This window comes from Canis aureus, chromosome X (genome assembly GCF_053574225.1).
Source record: "Canis aureus isolate CA01 chromosome X, VMU_Caureus_v.1.0, whole genome shotgun sequence".
Classification (NCBI taxonomy): Eukaryota; Metazoa; Chordata; class Mammalia; order Carnivora; family Canidae; genus Canis; species Canis aureus.
Genome location: NC_135649.1, coordinates 30617434 through 30642797, shown reverse-complemented (window position 1 = coordinate 30642797; position 25364 = coordinate 30617434). Strand labels below are relative to the sequence as shown.

General features: G+C 36.0%; 1 pseudogene; it reads left to right on the top strand.

Moving 5' to 3' along the window:
- The first annotated feature begins 2599 nt into the window (after positions 1–2599).
- Positions 2600–3194, top strand: LOC144307699 (small ribosomal subunit protein uS12 pseudogene; annotated as a pseudogene).
- Positions 3195–25364: the final 22170 nt, after the last annotated feature.

Here is a 25364-nt window from a genome sequence, read left to right as displayed (position 1 = left end):
AGGATGTTAATAGAATAACTCATGAAATTCAAATAAAGCCTGGAGTTTCTGTCATAATAATATTGCCTTTGAAATTTTGAGAAATGTATTGCAGCAATGTAAGATCATCATCTTTTATAACAGTGTGAAGTATTTATAGGATACCTTTGTAATTTTTCTATTAATGCGTGTATATTAAGAAATTAGATCCTTTCCGCTTAAGTCTGGGAACAAGATATGCATGTTCTCTCTTTTCAGTCCTATTTCACATTATGCTGTAAGACCGAGGTAATGTGGGACGCCTGGGTGGCTCAGAGTTTGGGCTTCTACCTTGGGCTCAGGATGTAATCCTGGAGTTCCAGGATCGAGCCCCACATTTGGCTCCTTGCATGGAGCCTGCTTCTCCCTCTGCCTATGTCTCTGCCTTCTCTCTCTCTTTCTGTGTGTCTCACATGAATAAATAAATAAAATCTAAAAAAAAAAAAAAAAGACTGTGGTAATGCACTGAGAAAAGGACATCAAAAATATACAGGTTGGGAATGACAAAATAAAACTCTTTGTTCATGATGATATGATTGTGCATCAAATCTCAAAGAAACAGGAACAACCGAATTTCCTGGGACCAGTAAACAAGTATAATCGAGGTTGTGGGTACAAAGTAAATGTCCAGAATTCAATTGGAGGTATTCAGTATGTCAGAAATGTACAAATGTGAAGCCTGGGTGGCTCAATGTTTGAGTGTCTGCATTTGGCTCAGGGCGTGATCCTGGGGTCCCAGGATCAAGTCCCATATCAGGCTTCCTGAATGGAGCCTGCTTCTCTCTCTGCCAGTGTCTCTGTTTCTCTCTCTGTGTCTCTCTCTGTATCTCTCATGAATAAATAAATAAAATCTTTAAGAAAAAAAGAAATGTACAAATGGAATTTGAAATGAAAAACATAGTAATATTTACATTATCAAATCAAAAATTAATTAGCGGGGTACCTGGGTGGCCTAGTGGTTGAGTGTCTGCCTTTTTCTGGGGTCCTGGGATCAGTTTCCACATTGGGCTCCTTGCAGGGAGCCTGCTTCTCCCTCTGCCTATGTCTCTGCCTCTCTCCTGGTGTCTCTGATGAATAAATAAATAAAATCTTTGAAAAAAATTTAAAAAGAAATAGTTATAAATCTAAGAGAATTTATAGGATCTTTTAGGGGAACTCTATAAAACCCTGCTGAATGATTTCATACTACATCTAAATAAATACAGAGATATTCGAAATCCACAAATCAGAAGAGAATATTATTAAGGTTTCAATTCTTCTCACCCTGATCTACAGTTCCACTGTAATCAAAAACCTAAATCCCTTCTAGTTATTCTGTGGATATCAACAACCTGATTTTACAGTTTATATGGAAAATAGAAACTAGACCAGCCAACACAATATTGAAGATTGACAAAGACATGAATTAAGAGTTTTTAGGTCAAGAATGGACCCATCCAAATAATGCCAAGTGCTCTTTAAGAAAAGAGCAAAGGCTTTACAGTGTTGAAAGAATAATCATTTGACTAATTTTATTGGAAAAATAGGAAATGTGTATGCCAATTAAAAAAATGTTTACACAGACCTTACACTTAAAAAAATTAACTCCGAATGGATCATAGACTTTATTTTATTTTATTTTATTGGATCATAGACTTTAATGTAAAATGGAAATCTACAGGTTTTCTAGAAGATGGCACGGAGGAAAAATTATGTGCCCTTAGATTTGGCAGTGAGTTTTCAGTACAGCACCAAAATCAAAATGTATGTAAGGAAAAAATAATGTATGTAAGGGAAAAAATGGCATTTTGGACTTTATGAGATTTAAGAATTTATATATATATATATATAATTTTTAATACATATAAATACATATATATGTTTTAAAGGTTTTATTTATTTATTTATTTAAGAGAGAGTCAGAGAGTAGAAGCAGGGGTTCTGCAGAGGGAGGAGAAGCAAGTTCCCTGCAGTGGCTGGATTCCATGACCCTGGGATCTTGTCCTGAGGTGAAGGCACACGAGTAACTGACTGAACCACTCAGGTGCCCCACGAATTTGTATTTTGTCAGAGATTAAGAGAATGAAAATTAAAAATCTGGAAAGCACGTACCTGCTAAAGGACATGAATCTAAAATATAAAAAGATTCCTTAAAACTCAAGAATGAGAAATCAGATACTCTAGGTCGAAAATAGGTGGTCATTCTGACAGATACTTCACGAAAGAAAATATCTAGAAACAAACATCATATGAAATTATGGTCATTATCATATATAATTAGGGTAGTGCAAATGAAAGTAACAATGTGAAACCATTACATCCTTGTTAGAATGACAATATAAAAATTTGCAATACCAAATGTCGTTTAGCATACTAAGCAACAGGGACTCTCATTACTGGTCAGAACACAACATGTCCACCCATAGAGGAAGTGAATTTCTCAGTTTCATACAAAGTACTGTCAATCTGACCGTATGATCTGTCATTTGTACTTCTATTTACCCTGTTTACCTAAAAACTTAGGTCTGTTCAAAAACCTGTGTGTTGGTGGCTCCTTCCTGCCCTGCTTCTCTCTTTTGCTCAGGCCCTTGGCTCTGGGAGGATGGGCAAATATCATGGTCTCCATACACCCAGGAAGATCCACAGCCACTGTCGAGACAGAAGTGGCATGATAAACAGTACAAGAAAGTCGATTTGGGCACAGTCCTGAAGCCCAACCCTTTTGGAGGCGCTTCTCATGCAAAAGGAATTGTATGGGAAAAAGTAGGGGTTGAATCTAAACAACCAAATTCTGCCTTCAGGAAGTGTGTCAGGGTCCAACTGATAAGAATGGCAAAAAAAAAAAAAAAAAAAAAAAAAATCACAGCCTTTGTACCCAATGATGGTTGTTTGAATTTTATTGTTGGAAATGATGAGGTTCTGGTTACTGGATTTGGTCCCTAAGGTGATGCTGTCGGTGATATTCCTGGAGTTCTCTTTAAGGTTGTCAAAGTAGCCAATGTCTCTCTTTTGGCTTATACAAAGGCAAGAAGGAAAGACCAAGATCAGAAGTTTTGATGGTGAAAACGTGACAATAAATTTTCATATACAAAAAAAGAAAACCCCACAAAACACCTGAGTTTCAATAGTCACAGTCTTTTTATTCATTATTTGCAAAAAGTAAAATCAATACAGATACCCCTCAATATGTGCATAGATAAATGAACAATGGTATATTCCTAAGGTGGAATATTATTCAGTGATACGAAGAACTGACCCATTCAGCTGTGAAAAGATATGGGTGGATCTTAAATGCATACTACTTAGCTAAAGAAATAATTGTGCAAATGTAACATATATGTTGTATGGTTCCAGCTAATATGACGTTCTGGAAGATGCAAAACTACAGCATTCCAGAGGGAAGAGGAGAGGTTGGATTAGATGCAGCACAGAGGAATTTGGGGGGTTCTGAAATTACCCTGTAAGATATCGAAATGGTGGACAGTTCATTTTTGCTTTTTTCACAACACATAGAACCATACAACAGAGAGTTAAATTTAATGTAAATGCAAATTGTGTTCTCAGTTAATAATCTATAAGTAGTGGTTCCTTAATTATAGTAAATGTAACACACTAATGTAAGATGTAAATAGTTTGGGAAATTGTAAGGTACAATTAATGAGAACTTTGTGTTATTTGCTTATTTATTTTGTAGTATACTTTATTTATTTATTTATTTTTTAATTTTTATTTATTTATGATAGTCACAGAGAGAGAGAGAGAGGCAGAGGCACAGGCAGAGGCAGAAGCAGGCTCCATGCACCGGGAGTCCGACGTGGGATTCGATCCCGGGTCTTCAGGATCGCGCCCTGGGTCAAAGGCAGGCGCCAAACCGCTGCGCCACCCAGGGATCCCTGTAGTATACTTTAAAAACTGTATGGTATTTTATGGGAAAACACAGACAAGTTTGTTTAAGGTTGCTAATGTTACACAGTGTTTCTGGATGTGATGGAGAAAGCGAAACTTTTTCATGTGCCTGCCATGTCCAGAAAATCATGACAGAACGTCAGATATCACCATTGAAATGTGACAGGAGAGTTGATTTTGTAAAGGTACCAATGACTTTGAGAATATATTTCTTTCATGTATATTGAAGTCCCGATCTTGATAGAGTTACCACCTTATTTTTTGACTGTGTCAGTGTTCGAAGTATTTTCTTTTTTTGGATGTGGGTTGTGATAGGACATGATCTCGATAGTGACATGCCAGGTTGTCAGTTTCAATTCAATTGATTTTTATTTATTTATTTTATAGATCTAGAGAGCGCTGAGAGCAAGATGGAGAAGGAATGCCAGGAGGGGTAAAGGGAGAGAATCTTTCACGCAGACTCCCTGCAGAGTGCGCAGTTGATGCAGCCTCCATCCCTTGACTCATGAGATCATGACCTGACCCAAAATCAAAAGTAGGGGGCTTCTGGGTGGCTCAGTGGTTGAGTATATCTGCTTTCAGCCCAGGGTGTGATCCTGGAGTCCCAGGATCAAGTCCTACATCGTGTTCCCTGCATGGAGCCTGCTTCTCCCCCTGCCTATGTCTCTGCCTCTCTCTTTCTGTGTCTCTCATGAAGAAATAAATAAAATATTAAAAAGAAAGAAATACAGAATTGGGAATTTGGATAAAAGATCATGTCTCTGTATAAAGGCAACAGGATAGAGAGGCTGCATTGGCCATGTTGAAAAAGACAAAAATAATGTTAGGCCTGATAAATATCAACATGAGAAAAGAAAGCAAAGTGCTTTATATAATCGAACATTTTTGTCTCAATGGGCATACCTGCATTTTTGTGCTTTACAGATACTTTATTGTGTTTCATAGATACTGCATATTTTACAAATTGAAGGTTTGTGGCAACCCTGCATTGAACAAATCTATTGGCACCATCTTTCCAGAGCATTTGCTTACTTTGTGTCTCTGTGTCACATTTGGTAATTCTCATAATGATGAAAATTTTAAAATACTGTATTTTTATGGTGATCTGTGATCAGAGATTTCAACTCAACTGAAAACTCAGTGAGCTTTTTTTTAGCAATAAAGTATTTTAAAATTAAGATATGTACATTGTTTTTTAAACACACTGCTATTGTGCGCTTAGTAGACCACAGTATATTATAAACATAACTTTTATATGCACCAGGAAATCAAAAAACTTATTTGACTCACTTTCTTGTGATATTTATTTTATGCAGTGGTCTGAACCAAACCCATGATATGGCCAAGGTATTCTGTATAAGGAAAACCTACTCTCCTGCTCTTCCTATTCAGATCACCTGTGAAGCTGATGCCATAGAGAAGCTATTTGGGCCTCCCAGGTAATCCACTTGCCTTTCTCACTAGACGATATTAGTCTTTTTTTTTTTTTTTTTAAGATTTTACTTTTGGGGCACCTGGGTGGCTCAGTTGGTTAAGCATCCAACTCTTGATTTCGGCTAAGGTCCATTATCTCAGGGTCATGAGATGGTCCATTATCTCAGGGTCATGAGATTGAGGCCCACCCCAGGCTCCATGCTGGGCATATAGGCTGCTTAAGATTCTCTCTCTGTCTCTCTCTCTCTCTCTCCCCCCCCCCCCCGCACACCACCCAACCCCAGCACACTCTGTCTCACTCTCTCAAAAAAAAAAAAAAAAAAAAAAAGATTTTATTTTTAAGTAATCTCTACACCCAACATGGGGCTCAAACTCACAACCCCAAGATCAAGAGTCATATGCTCCAGCAACTGAGCCAGCCAGGCACCCTGCTATTAGTCATTTAAAGACTTCTTTTTCCATGCCCAGAAAGACTCACAGAAGTGCTCCACAGCATTTTCAGTTTGTAACCCCACATATAGGGATGTGCACTGGCTGCTACAGGGAATTCTGCAACCAGCAAACTTCACTGAGGTCATGGACCAAACATGTAGGAGACTAGAAAATGACATGACACAGTGAGTATCATGGCCAAGGAAAGCTATTGGCCACGATTTACAACTGTAGAAGAACTACGGTCTTTAGTAAACCCATCGAGAAGGTCGCCTGGGAGGGACTCCTGGGTGGCTCAGCAGTTGAGCGTGTGCCTTGGGCTCAGGGCAAGATCCCGGGGTCCTGGGATCGAGTGCCGCATCGGGCTCCCTGCATGGGGCCTGCTTCTCCCTCGGCCTGTGTCTCTGCCTCTCTTTCTCTGTGTGTCTTTCATGAATAAATAAATAAAATCTTTAAAAAAAAAAAAAAAAAAAGAAGAATCAAGGGTAGAATGCGTAAAGGACTGAGCCACCCAGCTGCCCCTCACTTCGGCTGAGTTTTGTCCTAAATATTTTTTGGATTATTCATTTCTCTCTGGCTCCATGTTTCCTCTATACAAGGGGTTGTTAGGCTATACAATCTTCAGGAGCTTTTCTAATCCTAATGGTCTCATGTTTTAAAATTGGTAGTTAATTTTGATACTGTATTGTCTGCAAAATAATTCTTTCTGATCTCCTAGGGAAGTACCTAAGAAACAAATGAACAATTACGTATTTGTGGTGTTTTTACATAAGATTTCCTGGTGACAAAAAAAAAAAAAAAAAAAAAAAAAAAAGATTTCCTGGTAACATATATATACTAAATTAAATTACTTTTATAACAACTTTAATGAGAACTTGACTAACTAGGACCCTGAATCACCTTTTATTTTGACATGCCTTTAGTTTTAGCAGAAACAAAATACAGGAAAAACTAATTGGAGAGCTGTAATAAAATAAAATAAAATATATTGTATTTTGCAGGCAGGTACATATTTACTACAAAACATCATATTATCTGTTTCCACATATCCTGGGTAATGGACAAAATGACTTTCACATGATCTTTAAATTTAGAAAGGCTTGAAAATTTAATAGTTATATTCACTTGCTTCCACTTAATAAGGCAGAAGGAAAAAAAAATAAGGCAGAAGGATATTTGAAGCACATTTTTCACATGTAATATTAAATGAATAGGTTTTATATTTAAAATGGCATTCTGTACTACCTGAAGTTACTTGGACATTTTTTATCATAATATTTATCCTAACATATGAATCTCTTCAATGACTCTTGTAGCGCGATTCTTGACATGAATGTTTAGTTTTTTTTATTCTGGTTTGACATTGGAACACATTCTCAAGCATATCATTTCTGTATTACGTCTCAGTATATGCTCAAGTGCAAAAAGATGCATATTTGTGTTTATTAGTTTTAATCACATATGCGTTCGCCTGCGTGGCTGAACAGTTGAGCATTTGCCTTTGGCTCAGGGCGTGGTCCCAGATTCCCGGGATCAAGTCCCACATCAAGCTACCTCTAGGAGCTTGCTTCTCCCTCTGCCTTTGTGTCTCTCATGAATAAATAAATAAAATTTAAAAAAATTAATGACCTAGGTTTTTTATTTACTAACATTATTAGTTTTTAAATTGTATTTATTTATTAATGAGAGAACGAGAGGCAGAGACACAGGCAGAGGGAGAAGCAAGCTCCATGCAGGGAGCCTGACGTGGGACTCAATCCTAGGTCTCCAGGATCACACCCTGGGCCAAAGGCAGCACTAAACCAGTGAGTCACCGGGGCTGCCCCATTTGCTAGCATTATTTCTATTAACTGGTTATATATATTTCAAGGACTCTTTTTTCCTTGTGCTTATTCTTTTAAAGATAAGTTCATAAGTGGGCAACTTAGAAATGTCCAGGGTGCTTTATAATAGTATCTCTCGATTTCATTTTCTAAAATTGATTTCTGCCAGTAATTCTGATACGTAATCATGAAAGTAAAAAACTGAATTCAAAACTAGATTCCTTAGGTAATGAATTGTCGGTACCTTTAACATATCACTGCTGACCTTGAGTATAATCATATGGGGACATTTTTTTTATAGAGTTAGGAACTCACTAATTCAGTTACCTGGTGATGAAATTCTGCTCTGATAAGCAGAAATTGCTTACCATACTCAAATTTTGCCAATGTTTCTATGTTCAAGACTGTTCATCTTCTGGGAGAGACCTCAAACTAGTTTGAATTACTTTCTTCATTTGGTGGAGGCATGGGATTAATTGTTCATGATGTTAATGATTTGTGGTTTTTTCAACATACATTTATTCATTGTCATGTGAAGGAAAAAAATTACTTGTTCCAAAGATAAGCTGAACGATTACCAGAGTTCTATTACCAGCTTTCTCTCAGATTTGGAGACTAAATGAATAAGATATTAATGCCTCCATAAAACTCATGTTTTCCTACTTAAGTATTCAAAGCATATTTTTACTTTTGGTGAAATAATGGAAATATCTACAGGTATGATGCTTATTCGATAGTAGAAAAACAGTTAGGATCACTTCTCTTTATTAATTACCAAAAGTCTCCAAGAATTTTACAGTGTAATTACCTTCTTGCAGGGACAGGAGTAGTGTGAGTTGAGGTACAGAATTTAAGGCGGGGCTCATTCTTATGGCTGTGACTCTTATATTCATATTCATGTGCCTAATCCTGGTTGTATACTATCGCCAAAAGTCTATAAAAAGGATAATATTGTTTAGGTTTATTTTTTTAAGATTTTATTTATTTATTAATGAGAGACACACAGAGAGAGGCAGAGACACAGGCAGAGGGAGAAGCAGCCTCCATGAAGGGAGCCCGACGTGGAACTCGATCCTGGGACTCTAAGATCAGGCCCTGGGCCGAAGGCAGGCACTAAACAGCTGAGCCAGCTGGGGTGCCCTATTGTTTAGGTTTAATGTCAACTATGGATCAGTAAAATGTTTTGAAATACTGTTCTAATTTACCATCCTATAAAAATTTAAAGCAATTTGTAAAGCAAAGCAAAGAATAAGGAAAAATCTCTATTGTATGGCTATGTTACCAGACATACATGTTTTTGAATACCAGTGGAATTAGAGAGTGTCCATGTGTAAGAATTTTATTTAAATGAAAAGGAAAATCAGTCATGCTCACACTTTAGTTTGAGGCCTGCATGTTTTCAATATGTTGTATCATGGAAAGTATCATTCTGTTCTATTAATTGCTTTATCTAGAATCAATAGATTCTCCAACAATAAAACTCATGTCTTTCTGCACCCTAGTATCTGGAAGGTGTATGTTAGAGGTTGCCCTTGGCTATAGTTCTATGTTTATAGATAAAATTATATATATATTAGGTCTTTGTATATATATGCGTATATGTAATGTTTGTTTTCCTCATCTGGAAAGTAAGTTATTTGCTAAACATAGGAGTGGCAGATTAATGAAATAACAAATATTAAGCAACTAGAATTGCTGTCATACTTGGTAATCCCTGAGAATATTTTATGTGTTATAATAGAAGATGCTAATTATAACTAGATACGTAATAGGGCATGTCACAATGAGGTGAGATCCCTGAAACTAGACTTTTTTTTTTCCCAAAAGCACTACTGGGCATTTGGACAATAGTAATTGATTAGGAGTTTTTCACATATACTCAAATATACATTTTTTTTATTTAATAATCTTAGGCCCAATGTTGAGCTTGAACTCACAAAGTCTAAATCAAGAGTTACATGTTGTACCATCTTAGCCAGCCAGGTGCTGATATGTTGTATCATTTTCAACAGCCCTTTTGCAAATTGTTCCCTCAAGATTACTTTCAGCTTTTATTATTCCAATGAGGGAGACCTTTTGTGATGGGGATTACATAGCTATAGTAGGTTTTGGGGAGAGATCTGTCTTTCATCTTTTCTGTTGGTCTTCTAGGAGATTTCTCTGCTAGTAAAGGAAAAACACTTGGAATTATTTTTTCTAAAATAAATATGTTCAGGAAACCTGGGTAGCTCAGCGGTTTAGCGCCACCTTCAGCCCAGGGCCTGATCCTGGAGATCTGGGATCGAGTCCTACGTCGGGCTTCCTCCATGGAGCCTACCTCTCCCTCTGCCTGTGTCTTTGCCTCTCTCTCTCTCTTTCTGTGTCTCTCATGAATAAATAAATAAAATCTTTAATAAAAAATAAAATAATAAAATAAATATGTTCATAAATTTCCTAATTTCGATTGAGGTCAAATAGGAAATAGAATATTTCACAGTTTCCATTGTCAGGTTAAGAAGTGGTCATCACTTATTGGTGTTAAGTATTCTCTGTGTAAATCGTATCTTTTTGATATAAAAAATGTACGTGAGATTTGAAGCTCAATGATTCCATTGATTTCGTACCACACACTAGTTTACTGCTCTAATTTTGGTTACCTCTGTGACTTTGTAGAAGTTACAATATTTTATAATTTCTGATTGTAATGCAGTATGGTTTTGCAATGATGGCAAATTGCAGTGGTGCATGTTATTGATTTTAGTTAATGAAAAACTTGTTACTCTCTTCTTTTAATGGGCTATAACTATAGGTCTATGTTTTTTATGAATATTGTCTGTACTTTGAGGGTTTGGGGAAGCATACAATGTGACAGTGAAAATATAGAAGCAAATTTATCAGTTTTGTCTGAGGGACTGCTTATAAATTGAGCAGAGGTGGCAGTAATAACTGAGAAAGCAGACTCCATGTGATGAATAAGCAGTTCCCCAACAGGTTCTGTCTAATATTTGTTTGGTTTTGCAGTTTACAAGTGTGTAATAAGCTATAAGTGCTACTTATTTAATTATACCACAGTATCAATCTTGTTTACCCCAATTAAGTGGAAGAAAGAAAGAAATGGGGGCACCAGGGTGGCTCAGTAGTTTAGCGTCTGCCTTTGGCTCAGGTTGTGATCCCAGGGTCCTGGGATCGAGTTCCACATAAGGCTCCCTATAGGCTTCTCCCTCTGCCTGTATCTCTACCTCTCTCTGTCTCATGATTAAATAAATAAAATATTTTAAAAAAAGAAGGAAAAAAATAAGAAAGCGTCTTCCCCTAGATGAGACCTCTAAGCCGGTGTTTCCAAAAATGAAGTTTGTGGACCACATTTGTTAGTAGAGTGAAGGGGAGTTTCATTTTCTCATTGGTAGTTGTGTCCAGTGCCATTGAAAAGGATAATTGTTTGGTTACCAAAGTTTCTTTTTGGCGTTATTCTCTTACTGCTCTTGGTATTTTCACTTTTTTACGTGCCCAGTGCCCTTGATCTCCTCCTCAGCTGTCCAAAGTTCCTTTATATTTTCATGCAATGCTCTGAGTTTTGGGTGGATTAAACCCATCCCCTCTGCAATCCTCCTACTCCATAGTTTCACCATCAAAACCTTCTTTGGTGTTCTATGGTTTCTTTTTTTTTTTTTTTTTTTGGTTCTATGGTTTCTAAGTAAACTAGGAAGGCTGTGCTCTGAGAGAAGGTGGACCATGATTTGCAGATGGTTAAAACAGTTCTCACTCTTCCTCTAATGTGTTATTCTATATCAGCCTTGTTGGTCCAGTGATATTTGTCATATTAGAATTCTTTAAGAAACTATCCTATGACTATTTATCAGCTTGTAGATTAATAAGAGGCTTATGATGCATACCCAGAGCTGGTGACACGAGAGTAATAAGGGAAAAAGATAATTATCCCAACGTTACTCTGTTCATCCTCCACTGTAAATAATTACAATGTTGTTTGATTGCAGAGTCGATCATGGAATGATGATTTTCTTAGAGTAGAATTAAAACATGCTTGAGATTGCCAATGGATATGGAGTTTCCTTTTCGGGGAACAAACATGTTTTAAAATTAGATTGTGATTTATGATTGGTCAACCCTTTTAAAATACCATTGAATTGCACACCTTAAATAGGCAAGTTTTATGGTACATGAATTAAATCTTAAGAAAGCTGCTTTTAGAGTATGTATTTTGAATAGAAAGTAGAACTACTGATGATAAAGAGGATGCAGATTACAGTGCAAATTTGAGGTAAGGTGTGGAGTCAGAATGACCTGTATTTGAATTTTAGATTCACCACTTAGAACTGAAGTATTCTAGAGAAGTTACTGAAATTCTCTGAGTCTTCCTTTGTTCACCTGTGAAATGAAGCTAGTATTTTCTCATGGACATTTTGAGGGGCTTAACAAGATGCCTGCAACATTTTTATTATGTTGATGTATTCATTTCCAAATGTGTCTCCCCTCATTTTTCGAAAGTTAACCCGGCCTAGTTATTTCTATTGTCATTGCAGTGGGAGAAAAAAACGAAGTGAATTGCAGAATCGCATAAAATACACAAACTTTCCTGCAATTTTTGTTTATTTTGCCATCTTCACATAATACTATTAATTACCTCATAGAGGTGTTGTGAGGATTAATTGAAATTCCCCCGTAAATTGACATACACAATGCTCAGCACATCGCTTGTACGCAGTACAGGCCAATTCAATTCCCTACTCATCCCTAACCAGTGCTTCATTTTCTAGGTCCTCGTTTTGCATTAAACAGGACTCTTAGATGGACACATTTTGAGGCTAACTTCTGAAATCTATTGGATATCAGACACATTCAGTCGTTCATTTATTTATTCTTTTGTTAAATACTGATACTATGGTGAATAAAACAAACATAGCTATTTTTGTGTAGAACTTCTAAAATCTTTTGCGAGGTCCCTGGGTGCCAGAATGTGATAAGGTCTGGAATGGCTACCCAAGAAGAAAAGCATGTGTCATGTCAGCTGAAATCCGCGTTCCAGGGAGCGGGAAAGGATTTCTGTGGGCCCCATTTCTCAGTAAGGGGTCAGTCCTTCTAAACATTTGAATTCAGTCCTGTCTGACCATTTTCTTGGAGTTCTATAGTCTGGCTGTCCTTATAAGGGATAGTTGTAACTGACTAAATGTTCTCTGGGGCTGCTTTGACAGAGAAATATGAATTGTTTAGAACATAATAATGATGAAATTGGCCTTTGGAGTTTGGGATATGGTAAAATGAATTCTGTTATTTGTACACCTAAACTGTGCAGAATCAGTGTTATTCTCCCAGGAGCCTAATCAATATCTTCTCCTCATGTTTCAAATTGAGCTCTGCTGAAACAGACCTGAAAGGGGAAAAATGTTTTAACATTATTTTGCTACCTTTGGTCATAACAGCCACTCCAGGGGAATTCAGATATTTATATTTCTGGCCTGACTCGGTTGCATAGATCTTGTGGAATGAGTTGGGAAACCATATAGATGCACCCTCTATCAAGATAATATATTTAAGGGCAGCCCTGGTGGCCCAGCGGTTTAGCGCCCCCTTCAGCCCAGATTGTGATCCTGGAGACCCGCAATCGAGTCCCGCGTTGGGCTCCCTGCGTGGAGCCTGCTTCTCCCTCTGCCTGTGTCTCTGCCTCTCTCTCTCTCACTCTGTGTCTCTCATGAATAAATAAATAAAATCTTTAAAAAAAAGATAATATATTTAAGTATGTTCTATAATTGTGTAATCATGACAGTAATGTATATGACTGAATTATAATTGGAAGAATGGAATATGCCCTTGTGTTTGGAAACTTACAGGAGTCTTCTTAGGTCTTTTTGTTGCCTCCTATCTATTGCAAAATTTGTTGGAGAGGTCCATTATACAATGTATGTAAGTGTATTTTGAAAATTATGCACACACAAAGTTACAGTCCTACCCAAACGACTAACTGGTATTTGGACCAAATGTTTTTTATTTCAGTTATTTATTTATTCTAAAATTTTACTTATTTATTCATGGGAGACACAGAGAGAGAGGCAGAGACATAGGCAGAGAAGCAGGCTCCCTGTCGGGAGCCTGATGCGGGACTGTATCCCAGGACCCTGAGATCATGACCCGAGCCAAAGGCAGACACTCAACTGCTGAGCCACCCAGGTGCCCCAAACAAATGTTTTTTAATATTTATTTTTTGCTGTGGCCTGTTTTCCAGAGTTCCTGCCTCTCTCACATGCCCTTGATAACTCCTTTGATTCGTTTCCATTTTCTAAATTTATATATATATGTAATTATGTGAGGGCATTTCACAAACAAAACTAACCAAAAAACCCCAAAATCACATGTACAATCACTTCTACTACTTGGTCACAATTGCCCTTATCATTTCTGTAACTTGAAATTAATAGATGTCAGAGTCATATCAAGAGTGAGTGGCTTAAGTTATAACCAGTGATAAGTTCAATTTGAAATGGAGTTCCAACCTTGGGCAATATATGCTGGTAGTCAGAGTTATGTGATTTTAGAATCCAAACTTCTTTATCCTATATTGAGGAACGAGTTATTATAAATATTAAAGAAAATCTTTGTTTTCATTAATATTTAGTTATATTAAAATTGAGAATAAGTTTTGGTCTTCAAACAAAATTTCTGTTTTAGAATTCAGGTGAAAGGAAGTTATATTGGTCATGAATATATTTGGGCATCGGATTTCAATTTCTTTTGTATCTCTTGTGATCAGTACTGTATGACAAGAGTATGAAATTGCTTATTTTTGAAAATGTTTTTAGTGATGAAGGTATAAACTATTAACATGTTTAATGTTATATAGATAAAAAATCTTAACTGTATTTGGACTTACCGTGAACTAAATTAGACAGCTGCCGGGGGATTGAATGGTGATTCCAAAATGTGGGAAAATATTGAGTCTCAACTCTTGTGTGGAAACTCAGCTTTCCATCTATTGCTCCAAATTCTTAGAGATTGTGTCAGACTGCTTTGTTGAAGCTACCTGCCAGTAGTTGATAGTGTTCTGGTTTCATTTTTCCTTGTTTCTGTTTTTTGTTTGTTTGTTTTTACCAACCCCCTTTCTACAACATGTGCCCTATTTTATTTCTTTATTTGGTTTTCCCTTTGTCTTATAAATTTATTTTGCTAGCTTTTTGAACACTGCACTTTTATTTGAATGGTGGTTGTTACATAGCTAAGCCTATTAACTTAGTGTTTGTGTATTGGGATAAACTTCTTCGATGTAAATTATATCACACAGACCAGTCAAAAATAGAAGAAATTTCCGTCTTGAATGAAAGTTACAGTACGTTGACAAAATGTATCTAATTTTGCACATACTTGCAAAGATTGCATTTTGCAATTCAGAATACCCTCTGCTATTAAATTTGTGTATGTTAAAGGAAAGCCATTTGCCTGAGATGAGATGTTTCACATTCAATTATATCAAAATTCCTCATCTATGACTCTTGATTTTTGACTTCACCATTTGTGCATCTATTGAATTTTACTCAGTGTGCAACAGAAATGTTGTTTTCAATTTTTGGTACGCAATGCAGAGGAAGAGAAGTATAAGCAAACAAAAACTAATTATAAATGTTTTAGGTTTTTTGAGCAAATATTGGTCCTAGAAGTAGGAGACGGGTATGGTAAGTTGCCTATTTCTGGTTCTTGAATTTTTAAATGTCACCTGCTACTACCAGTCTGAGTGAGACTAAATGTGAGAATATAAAGTAGAAAAAGCAGCTGTGCTTTAGAGTACCCTTTTTTATGACATTAATTAGAAGATTCTTGTTCACAGGGAAACTAAAGACCAGTAATTCTTTATGATTTATGCAGTATAGAGTTTGTAATTGTAGTTTATCAGTTTTGTTCGAAATGGGCATAACTACAGCATGTAGAGGGCCTCAAAGTCCGGTGGTGATTACAGAATGATTTTCATCTGTGATATTTTGGAAAAAACGCTAGAATGCTAGGACCTGCTATATCTTCATAGTTAGAGATATGTAGGCAGAAGCATCAGCAGCTAATAAAGGTAAATATATTTCCTTTCAGGAAGAAAGTGGGGTATTATACGAAAATATCATTATGTGTGAATCATTTTTCAACTCATAACTAAACAAAATTCTTAAAAAAAATGTATGAAGTGCATGTCTTTTTTACAAATGTTAAAATAACACTGACATTACTTTTTGCTTGGTTATTAATACCATTAATATGATTCTTCTAAAATGTAAAATATATAGGGGCACTTGGTTGACTAAGTTGGTTGGGCATCTGCCTTCTGCTCAGGTCGCGATCCTGGAGTCCTGGGATGGAGCCCCGCATCAGGCTCCCTTGTTCGGCTAGGAGTTTACTTTTCCCTCTCCCTCTGCCTGCCATTCCCCCTGCTTGTTCTCTGATTCTTTGTCTGTTAAATAAATAAATATAATCTTTAAAAAATAAAAAGTAAAATATCTATATAGGTATATCTATATAAATATCTATATCTATATAATATAATAGCTGATAGCTAACCCATAAAAATCATTTTATTTAACTGATCTATTTTTCAACATTGTTCATTCACTGGGTATGTACCTGACCTTCTCACGTGTATTTGTAGTCAATGGTGACTAAAATTAGAGTCATTTGAAGGCAAGTCTTGGTCTTTGAAATCCAATATGGTGTAATTATATGCCTGAGAGTTGATGTTGACTCAGTTGGGATTGTTAAATATAGCACGTACATATGGCAATTCTGAGTGCTGAGCTTCTCCAATGTGTGGTGGCTGGGTACCGGAATGGAGTTTCACGGGAGCAAACACGTGAAATTCATGTGGAAGTCCTAAGTCTTCTGAACTGAGTTTAAAATGTCATTTATCCTCATTTTAATATATTATATAGGTCGAAAGCAAGTCATAGGACCAACACAGATTCAAGAAATGAGATTTGCACAAAGGTTTTGAATACTGGGGAGATAAGGTTTGTTGATGGAGAATATTTGTAGACTAGCTACCACATACGGATATAGAAATATCTGGACATATTTATCCTATCATTTAGCTCTGTTTCCTTCCTGCTGTGTGAGGAATAGCAGAGTAGAAAGATGAAGTTGGGGATCCCTGGGTGGTGCAGCGGTTTAGCGCCTGCCTTTGGCCCAGGGCGCGATCCTGGAGACCTGGGATCGAATCCCACGTCGGGCTCCCGGTGCATGGAGCCTGCTTCTCCCTCTGCCTATGTCTCTGCCTCTCTCTCTCTGTGTGACTATCATTAAAAAAAAAAAAAAAAACTTAAAAAAATAAAAGCCATCTGTATAAATGGTATATAAACTTAAAAAAAAAAAGATGAAGTTGTTGATGACTATTACCTCTTGATAGAGTTCAAAAAAGTGTGTGTTATGAAACAAAGATTTGGTTATCAATGATTTTATCTTTTGTTTTAGGCATTGTTAATATCTAGTTTAAAATGAAATATAAGAGGAAATGCAGAATTCCATTAATTTTTTAGAAATTATTTCAAACAATCTGTAAATATGCAATTCCTACATTATTTAAATACTTCTAAAGATAGTGGTGGAAAACTTCCTAATTATTTTTTATCCATATTCCTGATACCAAATTCTTGCTAGGAAATGCTCTTCCTATATTTCTGTCTCTTACACACACACACACACACACACACACACACACTATATATATATTTCACTTAGTATATCTCACCTGTTCTGAGAAATTAATGCACAGTAATGCAGTATAATTCAGTGAAGAGAAGCAAGGATAGTGCCGTGTTAGAAAACTTGTTAACCTGTTTCATAATATTAATATGTTAAAAAGAATGAAGTCATCTTTGTTTCAATGACTAATAAAAATAAAGCATTAGTTCCTGTTTAAAAGTCAATGAAATAAAAATATTTTTCTGTCAAAATATAGCTATAGATTTCCAACAACAACAAAAATGTATGAGATGTAAAATAAATCCATGTAAAGCAATTGTTCTTTAAAATGTTCTGTATGGATTGACTGCCCTTTTAAATAGAGTTCTTTAATACTGCTTTGTCCACCTCTTTTTTCAAGTTTTAATTTTCATTCCAATTAGTTAACATACAGTGTTATATTAGTTTTAGGTTTACAATATAGCGATTCAACCTTTCCCTACATCATCATGACAAGTGCACTCCTCATCTCCTCATTTCCCATCTCCTATGTAATCCATCCCCTAGCCCTTCTCCCCTCTGGTGACCATCAGATTCTTCTCTATAGTTAAGAGGCTACTTCTTGTTTTGTCTCTTTCTCTCTCTCTCTTTGTTTTCCCCTTTGTTTGTTTTCTTTCCAAAATTCCACCTATGAGTGAAATCACATGTCGTCACTTTCTGAATTATTTTGCTTAGGATAATACCCTCTAGCTCCTGGTATCCCTGGGTTGCTCGGTGGTTGAGTGTCTGCCTTAGGTTCAGGTCGTGGTCCTGGAGTCCCAGGATCAAGTCGCACATTGTTCTCCTTGCATGGAGCTTTTCCTCCCTTTGCTTATGTCTCTGCCTCTCTCTCTGTGCCTCTCATGAATAAATAAAATCTTTAAAAAACAAATACTCTCTAGCTCCATCCATGTTGTTGCAAATGACAAGATTTCCTTCTTTTGTATGGCTGAGTCATATTCCATTATATATTCCATTCTTCTTAATCCTTTCATCAATTGTTTGAATCTTGTGCTTCTTCCATATCTTGACTATTGTAAATAATGCTGCTATAAACATAGGCATGCATGTATCCCTTTGAATTTGTGATTTTGTATTCTTTTGGTAAATAACCAGTAGTGTAATTGCTGGGTCTTAGTGTGGTTCTATTTTTAAACTTTTGAGGAACCTCCATACTGTTTTCCACAATGCCTCTACCAGTTTTCGTTGTAATCAACAGTATATGAATGTTTCTTTTTCTCCATATTCTCACCAATACCTCTGGTTTCTTGTAATGTTAATTTTAGCCCTTCTGACAAGTGTAATGTGATTTCTCCTTGTAGTTTTGATTTGCATTTACCTCTTGATAAGTGATGATAAATATCTCTTCATGTGTCCTCTGGCTATATGAATACCTTCTTTGGCGAATTGTTTGTTCCTGTCCTTGGCCATTTTTCAAATTGGATTATTTCCTTTTTCAGTGTTGAATTGTAGAAGTTCTTTTTGTTGTTTGAATAGTAACCTTTTATCAGATATGTCACTTCGAAATATCTTCTCCCATTCCATATGTTGCCTTTCAATTTCAGTGATTGTTTTCTTTGCCTTGTAGATGCTTTTTATTTTGATATGGTCTGATCAGTTTTGTTTAGATTTTGTTTCTATTGTCCCAGGAGTCATATCTAGGAAAAAGTTGCTCTGGCCAGTCTACCCCTTTGAAGATAAAATAAATTAATTTATTTAGTTACTTAAGCTTTTTAGAATTATTTAACTGATCATATCTGTCAAAATATGTATTGATGTTTTTCCCTATCATATTTCTCATAACATAGTGGAAAATGCATGCTCTACAAGTATTTCTTTTGTCACATCGTGCAGAAAGCATATAATGATAGGTTTTGGAAAGAACTAGTTAGCCATTTTGAGAGAAGTAAAATGGTCCTCTACCTAAGTCTACCACGAAATAAATCCAATGTGAATTAAATGTAAATAAAAGCAGTGATGTAGGTGAACCCTGAGGTAGCTATGTAAAATTTTTATGAGGAGATAGTTTGTGAGTATTTCTCTAATCTGGATATTATAATGGAAAAATTTGAAAGAGTTCTCCACATGGAAAAAAAATGAAGAAATTCCAATGACAATAAGAAAAGTCCCTCTTATTTCAAATGCAAGTATAAATGAAGTTTTAAAACACTGGAAAATATTTCTTTTACTTACTCAGTTAAAGGAGTAATATCTTTAGTATTAAAAAGTGTAGTAAACTGGGGAATCCCTGGGTGGCTCGGCGGTTTAGCACTGCTTTCGGCCCAGGGCGTGATCCTGAGGTTCTGGGATCGAGTCCCACGTCGGGCTCCCTGCATGGAGCCTGCTTCTCCCTCTGCCTGTGTCTCTGCTTCTCTCTCTCTCTCTCTCTCTCTCTCTGTGTCTCTCATGAATAAATAAAATCTTAAAAAAAAAAAAAGTGTAGTAAACTAATAGGAACATCAAACATTCACAAAAACAAGGAATACAAATTGTCATCTAAACAAAGAAGAGGGGCAGCCTGGGTGGTTCAGCAGTTCAGCGCCGCCTTCAGCCCAGGACCTGATCCTGGAGTCTCAGGATCGAGTCCTACATCGGGCTGGCTGCGTGGAGCCGGCTTCTCCCTCTGCCTGTGTGTGTCTCTGCCTCTCTCTCTCTCTCTGTGTCTCTCATGAATAAATAAATAAAATATTAAAAAATAATAAACAAAGAAGAATTTAGAAGGACCAATATAGATGGAAAACATGTTTATTATTTTTAATGTATAAATACATATTAAAAGAACAGCATGGAATTTTTTTTCTATTATGGCAAAAAAACTATTTTGTCACTAACTGCTGATAACATGTGGACATAACAAGGCTGATAGAGATTGATAAGTGTATAAATTGACAAAACCATTCTGGTGGTCTGTGAAGCAATTGATAGGAAAATTATGAGTTTGGGGGTACCTGGCTGGCTCAGGCAGTAGAGCATGTAATTCTTGATTTCGGGATTATGGATTTGAGTCCTATGTTGGGTGTAGGAATTACTGAAAAATAAAAAAAAATCTATTAAAAATTAAAATATTGCTTGTAATTTTCATTTGTTATAAAGTACAATTTTTATGTTACTTGTTAGGCTTTTTTTTTTTTTTTTAAGATTTCATTTATTTATTCATGAGAGACACAGGCAGAGGAAGAAGCAGGCTCCTCGCAGGGAGCTCAATGTGGGACTCAATCCTGGAACTCCAGGATCATGCCCTGAGCTGAAGGCAGATGCTCAACTGCTGAGCCACCCAAGCATCCCTACTTGTTAGGCTTCTTTTCTATTTACTTTATTGACTTTGATATTTTTTTCTCTTCTACTGTTCTTATGTTTGTTCTGATTTTTTTCTCATTATTTGTGGTTAATGATGGCTTTGCTAATATCCTTTCTTTCTTATACAATAATACATCTTAAAATACTAAGTTTTAATTTCTTCTCTAATTACAAATCCCCAAAATTTTGTAAGTTCTTTTTGTGTGTGTGTTATTTTATTACGTTTTATGATCTCAGCCACTTTTATTTTTTTTCTGACCTTTAGTAGTCCAAACCCTTAAATGCCAAAAGCGTAAGTGACTTTTGAAATTGTTTAGCCCTTTTTTGGCTACCAGTTGCACTTAAATTAATTCTGAATTGTTTAACGCTGAGAAAAATCTATCTCCTGCCTAAAATTCCAGCCTTATCTTGGCCTCATCTCTTCTTTGCTCTTCATCTTCCAGCCATAGTATCCTTCCCATATTGTCTTGTGCATACCAAGTAATTATCTTTTCCCGTGCTCCATTGCTTAGTTGGCTGACTCTTCGTTCTTCAGTTCTTCCTTTAATTATCAATTCGTCAGACTTTCTGTCAGTCCTTTGTTCATTTTAATATTTTTCCACAATTGATTCTCTATCTCATCTTTTTAAGAACACACCATATAAAAGATGAAGAGATATATTTTGTTGTAAAGAACATTGTGTTATAAGTTTCCTTTCTTTATAGCAACTGGATAAAAGCTGTGTGTGGACAGGGATCATATCTGTCTTATTTTTTATTTTATTCCAATGAAAAGAGACAACAAAATTGAAAATTTTATAGACATTTAGAAAGTTATGCAGAATTTCTTTTTTTAAAAAAGACTTTATTTATTTATTTATTAGAGACACAGAGAGAAAGAGAGAGGCAGAGACACAGGTGGAAGGACAAGCAGGCTCCATGCAGGGAGCCCAGTGTGGGACTCCATCCCGGGACCCCAGGATCACGCCTTGGGCTGAAGGCAGGTGCCAAACCGCTGAGCCACCCAGGCGTCCCGTTATGCAGAATTTCTAATGTGTTTTTAACAGTTTCAGAAAGGAAGTCAGCAATAAAATGGGATAAAAGAAAAAATGCAATTTATAATATTATGAAATTATGAGTTTTTAAAATTAAATCATTGTTCATCAAAAATACCCAAATATTCATATTATAAGGGCCATTTTAAGGGATAATTGCTTGAACATGTACTCATTTAAATATATGTTGGCAAATATTGTTAAGTGCAACAATGAAAAGAAATCCTACAATCTTTGAAGAAAGTTAATTACAACAGTCTATAAAAGAAAGATAATCATACATAGGAACATAATCATTTAAGGACATAGTTTTCCAAACATGATTGAAACATGCAAGGAATGAGAAAATTTTCTTCTTACATACTCCCTTGAAAAATGTCCAGAATTTCATTCTGGTAAGATAAAAAATACATATATAAAAGATGACATAGGTTACATGAGCTAGAAATTATCAATGATACAATGAATGAAGTTATTTGGTCTAACAATGATACAATGAATGAAGTTATTTGGTCTAAATATGGGGTTAGTTCATAAACTAAATTACAATCCATAGCTATCAAGAATAAGTCACAGATTTACAAATGTACTGCTACCAATATCTAGAATGTTTGCTGATACATAGTTGGTGCTTTTTATACATACATTTGTTGAATGATTTAGGAGAAAGAAGGAAGAGAAAGTGAACCAAAGATGTTGTTTTCTTTAGAATGAAGTTTAGATTAACTCTAGAAAAATGGTAAGCAAGCTTTTCTTTTAAAAAAAAAAAAAGATTTTATTTATATATTCATGAGTGACACAGAGAAAGTGAGACACAGGGATCCCTGGGTGGTGCAGCTGTTTGGCGCCTGCCTTTGGCCCAGGGCGCGATCCCGGAGACCCGGGATCGAGTCCCACATCGGGCTCCCGGTGCATGGAGCCTGCTTCTCCCTCTGCCTATGTCTCTGCCTCTCTCTCTCTCTCTCTCTGTGACTATCATAAATAAATAAAAATTAAAAAAAAAAAAAAAGAAAGTGAGACACAGAGTCTCCCCTGCAGGGAGCCTGATGAGGGACTAGGTCCCAGGACTCTGGGATCATGACCTGAGCCAAAGGCAAATGCTCAACCACTGCTCCACCCAGGTGTCCTGGTGATCAAATTTTTAAAGAAAATGATAGTGATTATTTTTTTTTCTTGGGAAGCCAATGGTCAATCAAGGATATTATAGGCAAGTATATACAATATTTATATGATAACATTTAAAAATGTTAAAGCACTCTTAATTCATGGGTGTTCCAAAAAGAACGATGTTTAAAAAAAAAAAAAAAGAATAATGGTGATCTAAAGTTTAACTTAACCCACAGAGTATATCTTGCCACTATCCTAGGAATGATAGTTACATTAATCTGAAAACTTAAAAACTTTGAGTGAATATTCTTTTCACATTAGATGGGCAAACCAACCAAACAAACAAAAAGACACATTAGTGTATGATGAAACAATATTACCAACAGTGTTTAAACAAGAATTCAGTGTATCTAGAAAAAATATATAAATGGCAGGAATATGTCCAAATTTGGTATAGATCATAATATACATGGAAGATTTAATTTGCTCCAGAAATAGCAATATACTCACATCTGATTTTGAAAAATAAGGTATAATAATTAAATGTCTAAGACAAAATGATATAGTATGTTGAAATACTAGAATATAAAACATGCCAAGGATAACATGTTCATCTGAAATTAATTTCAGTCAAAAATAGATTGAATTTAATGATATATTGATGTAAATTGCTATAAGGCATAAGCTACTATGTAGGTATAGCTAGGAAACTTAGGCACTACCATTACAGAGTGTAAATATTTTTAGGATCAATCGATATAAGCAAACAATCCCCAAATCTTTATGGGATAACATATATAGCACAATTTACATTGTAAAAATTAGAATCTGTTTTGTCTGCATTTCACAAAATTTTATGGAGAACTGTGAAAGCAAGGTGGAAACTCCATTGCAAAACTTGTCTCATAAAGGAACTATTAGTGTTACCACTCTTGTTCAATACAAGTCAGAAAAGTAGATGCCTACTTAGAACCTGTGTCCACACATTATTTATAGTCTTGCATCGCTGTGTCTGATTAGTAGACCTTTGATCATACAGCCTGTACTGTGGCTATTCAAGATAGGAAACGGGAGAATTTCCTACATATTAATTACCATGGCATGGTGGCACTTCTGTGGAAAACTGTATCTAAGAGGGTATTGGGCAGCACTGCATGGTGTATGTTTACTATACCCTGTCGTAGTCTACCTGACTGGGGTATTTCTGGAAACACCATATAACATTTCAACATTTTTCTTGTTTTAAGCTACAGTGATATGATTCTATTTAGTATGATGCTAAACCCACAAGGAAGTGAGTACATTTTTACCCTTTCCCTAAAGGGAGAGACCTAGTATCCTTATGTTTTTAAGTTCAGGATGTTTGGATGCTTCTCATTTATTTTCTAGGTCAGACACATTAAAAAAAATAAAGTTCTGTAAATTTTGGGCTAAAATATAAAGTTTAGAAGCACAGATATACTATATCATTTCCAGATCTATTTAAGATGACATTTATTATGGCTGCCTTTCCTCTCTAAACTCTCCATTTTCTCTTTGTCTTTGCCTGGCAAAATAGCTGGTTAATTCTTAACTGATATCTTAATCTGTTTGGGTTCATATAACAAAGTACCACAGGGACAGCCCAGGTGGCTCATTGGTTTAGCGCTGCCTTTGCCCCAGGGTGTGGTCCTAGAGATCTGGGATGAAGTCCCAGGAGGGGCTCCCTGCATGGGGCCTGCTTATCCCTCTGCCTGTGTCTCTGCCTCTCTCTCTCTCTCTCTCTCTCTGTCTGTCTCTCAGGAATAAATAAATTAAAAAAATAAATAAAACAGAATCTGTACCTCATAAACAACAGAGGTTATCTATTACTGTTGTGGAGGTTGGTTGTCTGAGGTTAGGGTGTGAGCACTGTCCAATGAGGGCTCTCTTTTGGTTGTAGACTTCTCATATCCTTTCATGGAGGAAGGAGAACAGGATCTCTCTTGAGTTTGGGGTCTCATGACCAAATCACCTCTGAATGTCCTCACCTCCTAAGACAACTACCTTTGGTGGTTAGGATACAGCATTTGAATTTTGGGTAGATACTTGTACCGTAGCTCTAGGGTAGATCAAATGTTCACTCATGAGATATCTATCATTAGTATCTATCATGATAGATGACATGTCTATCATCTATCTATGAGGAGTTTTCTGATCTTTCATTACTTCTTTTGTAATATTATTCCCTGTTACAGCAGTTAATGGGTGAAATTCTATTTCTCCTTGATAATTCAAATAGCAAATATTTACTATATGCATATTTTCTATATGCAGATACCTTTGCTAGGTGCTAAGAGTATATCAGTGAACAATACAGGAAAAGAAACATTCTAGTGTGACAGCTTAGGCAGTAAGTAGAATAAACTACTACATAATACTTTGGTGACAAAGGACTTTGAGCAGAACTAAAGAAAATAAGCAGGATAGAAAGAATTGCTAAGGACAAATGTGAGATTCTTCAATTTCAAATTAGATTCTGAGAAAACTGCTAGAAAGATATTTTAGAGTTCTCCAGATTTCACCACACCCAAGTCAGGTTCCCTCCATGTGTCTAACCATCTGATCAAACAATTATCTATTTCTGTGAATCAGTATGTATCTTCATTTGAGGTCATTTCCTTATTTGTTGATC